At 54.3% G+C, this 5000-nt stretch overlaps 1 non-coding gene across 1 annotated transcript; it reads right to left on the reverse strand.

Moving 5' to 3' along the window:
- Positions 1-241: 241 nt before the first annotated feature.
- Positions 242-2150, reverse strand: LOC124763030. Its single transcript, XR_007012636.1, has one exon. It is a non-coding gene; the product is annotated as a small subunit ribosomal RNA (ribosomal RNA).
- Positions 2151-5000: the final 2850 nt, after the last annotated feature.

Below are 5000 nucleotides of genomic sequence, written 5' to 3' on the forward strand. Positions count from 1 at the left end.
GCGTCGTACGGCTCCACACCGGAGCGGACAGGCACTCGGGCGAAAGTCATTCAAAACCGGCGCCAGGCGCCAGGTGCCGCAGGCCAGCCGCTCCAGCGCTTCAGCGCTCGTACCACACAACATTGCCGCTAGTTTTGAGAGGCACGCGTGGTTCCGCACGCGGCGCACGGCTACGGCGAGCCGTACAGGTAGCGTGTTGCGCGACACGACACGCACATCGAAAGACATGCAGTCTAGTCGGTAATGATCCTTCCGCAGGTTCACCTACGGAAACCTTGTTACGACTTTTACTTCCTCTAAATGATCAAGTTTGGTCATCTTTCCGGTAGCATCGGCAACGACAGAGTCAATGCCGCGTACCAGTCCGAAGACCTCACTAAATCATTCAATCGGTAGTAGCGACGGGCGGTGTGTACAAAGGGCAGGGACGTAATCAACGCGAGCTTATGACTCGCGCTTACTGGGAATTCCTCGTTCATGGGGAACAATTGCAAGCCCCAATCCCTAGCACGAAGGAGGTTCAGCGGGTTACCCCGACCTTTCGGCCTAGGAAGACACGCTGATTCCTTCAGTGTAGCGCGCGTGCGGCCCAGAACATCTAAGGGCATCACAGACCTGTTATTGCTCAATCTCGTGCGGCTAGAAGCCGCCTGTCCCTCTAAGAAGAAAAGTAATCGCTGACAGCACGAAGGATGTCACGCGACTAGTTAGCAGGCTAGAGTCTCGTTCGTTATCGGAATTAACCAGACAAATCGCTCCACCAACTAAGAACGGCCATGCACCACCACCCACCGAATCAAGAAAGAGCTATCAATCTGTCAATCCTTCCGGTGTCCGGGCCTGGTGAGGTTTCCCGTGTTGAGTCAAATTAAGCCGCAGGCTCCACTCCTGGTGGTGCCCTTCCGTCAATTCCTTTAAGTTTCAGCTTTGCAACCATACTTCCCCCGGAACCCAAAAGCTTTGGTTTCCCGGAGGCTGCCCGCCGAGTCATCGGAGGAACTGCGGCGGATCGCTGGCTGGCATCGTTTATGGTTAGAACTAGGGCGGTATCTGATCGCCTTCGAACCTCTAACTTTCGTTCTTGATTAATGAAAACATACTTGGCAAATGCTTTCGCTTCTGTTCGTCTTGCGACGATCCAAGAATTTCACCTCTAACGTCGCAATACGAATGCCCCCGCCTGTCCCTATTAATCATTACCTCGGGTTCCGAAAACCAACAAAATAGAACCGAGGTCCTATTCCATTATTCCATGCACACAGTATTCAGGCGGGCTTGCCTGCTTTAAGCACTCTAATTTGTTCAAAGTAAACGTGCCGGCCCACCGAGACACTCAATAAAGAGCACCCTGGTAGGATTTCAACGGGGTCCGCCTCGGGACGCACGAGCACGCACGAGGCGGTCGCACGCCTTCGGCTCGCCCCACCGGCAGGACGTCCCACGATACATGCCAGTTAAACACCGACGGGCGGTGAACCAACAGCGTGGGACACAAATCCAACTACGAGCTTTTTAACCGCAACAACTTTAATATACGCTATTGGAGCTGGAATTACCGCGGCTGCTGGCACCAGACTTGCCCTCCAATAGATACTCGTTAAAGGATTTAAAGTGTACTCATTCCGATTACGGGGCCTCGGATGAGTCCCGTATCGTTATTTTTCGTCACTACCTCCCCGTGCCGGGAGTGGGTAATTTGCGCGCCTGCTGCCTTCCTTGGATGTGGTAGCCGTTTCTCAGGCTCCCTCTCCGGAATCGAACCCTGATTCCCCGTTACCCGTTACAACCATGGTAGGCGCAGAACCTACCATCGACAGTTGATAAGGCAGACATTTGAAAGATGCGTCGCCGGTACGAGGACCGTGCGATCAGCCCAAAGTTATTCAGAGTCACCAAGGCAAACGGACCGGACGAGCCGACCGATTGGTTTTGATCTAATAAAAGCGTCCCTTCCATCTCTGGTCGGGACTCTGTTTGCATGTATTAGCTCTAGAATTACCACAGTTATCCAAGTAACGTGGGTACGATCTAAGGAACCATAACTGATTTAATGAGCCATTCGCGGTTTCACCTTAATGCGGCTTGTACTGAGACATGCATGGCTTAATCTTTGAGACAAGCATATGACTACTGGCAGGATCAACCAGGGAGCTGCGTCAACTAGAGCTGAGCAGCCGGCCGCCCGGGAGTGTGTCCCGGGGGCCCGCGCGAACACGCAAGCGTCCGCTCAATCATTCTGCAAACAGGAGGAGGCTGAGCTCCCCTGCACAATACACCTCGAAACCCTCTCAGGTCCCGGCGGCGCGCAGCGCCGTCCCAAGTACTTGGTCGGGTTCGAGAGAGGCGCAATCGCCCGGAGTTAGGCGAGTAGACGCTTTCGGTGCGACCACCCGTGCTCCCAACTGAGCTTGCCGCTGCCGACAGAGGCCCGGGAGCGTGCTGTCGTGGCATTGCCGGCGGGAGACAACACGCGCCACCTACGGTGACCGGCAGCTCCAACGCCAGCGCCACAGAAGGACAAAAGCCCCACTTGGGTGCCGAAGCGAACTCTCCCAGCACAGCGCACGCGCCAACACATCCGCACAGCTGCGATACAAACCACCAGCGAGAACCGCTGGGGCGACCGAGCAGCAGACGGCGTCGCGGCGCCGAGCGCCGGGCGGCGGCGCATCCTCAACGCACACAGTCCTCAATCGGACCAGCACACTGAAGATGTCCACCGCGCTTCGCACCGGGCCCGCGAGGACCTACTTTGGCCGCACGGCGCCGCGCGCAGGGTGCGCCGGCGCGCAGCTGCGACGCCTGCCGCGTCCGTCGGCCGGCGCGCCTGCCACTGGCCGCCCCCACCAGCCGGCTGTAGCGCGTGCGCCCACGCACCGCGCGGCCAGCACGCCGGGAGGCGCCCCCTCACCGGCCGGGGACGGTCCCACCCAGCCACCGCCGCGTATCGCTTCACACCCAGATGCCGTTCAGTTTCGTCGGCATGGTGGGTATCGCTGGAACAACCGGTTAGTACCTCAACCTATCGTCGCCATCACCGATTCACCCCTAGCGAGAACAACCGCACCACAACAGGTTACCATTTGTTCATTTGCGTAACTTCACCAGAAAACGCAGGCGTCCATCGCCATTTGCAACTTCAACGATTATTGCATGCCTGTGTCAGGTGTCACGCCACACTACGTCTGCCCACATACACGCAACAAAATGTGCACGCCTAGACAATACGTGGAAGGTGGCCCCCGTACGTATGCGATGTCCATTGCTCGAACGACTGTCAACCGGCCTCTGTAGCATGTCGCAGATATGGAACGCGGTGCACCATGCCATCACGGTGTGTGAGGAGAGACGACTAGGTCCGAATACATCAACAGACAGCTCATGCTGATCGCCATCCACGGCGTCCGTTCCTCCCACACGTCTCTATGGCGTACCACACTGCAATCCAGCTCTCATAGGGAGACGACACGTAGCTGCGTGCACAATATTTGCACTGTATGGTCCGCCGTTTTTGGGCGCAGTCGTTGTACGGTCACACATGTGCCACGATGTATCATTCAGTACATAAGGACGAATGTGCAGTACAGATTGTGGTTTACGCGTACGACATTAGCGGACAGTTGACACAGGCCGCACCACAACGTAGCCTGAGTACGTCGCATGCGAAGGGCATTGAACATGCAAAGTTCTCACCAACCAGCTTGCGAAGGCAGGGGGCAAGGTGGGGACGTGGGGAGGGGCGGCATGTACGTCCTGCTGCCATCCACATTACAGTGTACAGCAGGAGCATGTGGAAAGTGAGCAAGACTTGCAAGGTGTTTAACATGAAGCGATACACAGGGGAGCGGGCAGTGCGAGTAGCGAACTATATTGCGAGGGTTGCGGGTGGGCAACACTACACTAATTGAACGAGTCGTATAACAATTACAGAGCAGGTTTAGGCGACAACGTGGGTTACGTTAGGGGACAACGTGGGTTACGTTAGGGGACAACGTGGGTTACGTTAGGGGACAACGTGGGTTAGGTTAGGGGACAACGTGGGTTAGGTTAAGGTACAACGTGGGTTAGGTTAAGGCACAACGTGGGTTAGGTTAAGGCACAACGTGGGTTAGGTTAAGGCACAACGTGGGTTAGGTTAAGGCACAACGTGGGTTAGGTTAAGGTACAACATGGGTTAGGTTAAGGTACAACATGGGTTAGGTTAAGGTACAACATGGGTTAGGTTAAGGTACAACATGGGTTAGGTTAAGGTACAACATGGGTTAGGTTAAGGTACAACATAGGTTAGGTTAAGGCACAACATAGGTTAGGTTAAGGCACAACATAGGTTAGGTTAAGGCACAACATAGGTTAGGTTAAGGCACAACATAGGTTAGGTTAAGGCACAACATAGGTTAGGTTAAGGCACAACATAGGTTAGGTTAAGGCACAACATAGGTTAGGTTAGGTTAGGTTAGGTTACACGTTGTTGTAAGGAAAGGTGTAAGGGGGGGGAGCAGGTTCGTTGATAGTGATTATAGTAAGTGAATGCTTGTGACATGATCAGATTTGTCACGTCAGGATGCACCTTTGGCTTATTAGAGGCGGCGCTCCAATTCTATGCTTGTGTCAGACCTGTGTCTTTGACTCATGTCATTGTTTGTGCGCTGTGACAGGAGGTACTATTGTGATGTTGGGTGCACCGTTGTATAGGACATGTGTGGGTATTGGTGCCTTATCTGCGCAATGGTGGATGTCGAAAGGGGGGGATATTCTATTTTCCGCATGGACCTCCTGGTCTGGTTGTGATAGTGTGGATTGTGTAATGTGGCGGAGAGGATGCACTGGATGTTGTTCCATGCTGGTGCTTACATATTGTATGTGCGCCCGTTAGAAGCAGAGAGTGGTGCGTGATGAGAGTGTCTGGCTGACGTGTGGTTCCCATTGTGGGCACACTCTTTCAGCATGTATACGGACAGTTGTATATATATTCTGTAATTTGATGGCTCTGCATTGATTAC

Source organism: Schistocerca piceifrons, unplaced genomic scaffold (genome assembly GCF_021461385.2).
Source record: "Schistocerca piceifrons isolate TAMUIC-IGC-003096 unplaced genomic scaffold, iqSchPice1.1 HiC_scaffold_615, whole genome shotgun sequence".
Lineage (NCBI taxonomy): Eukaryota > Metazoa > Arthropoda > Insecta > Orthoptera > Acrididae > Schistocerca > Schistocerca piceifrons.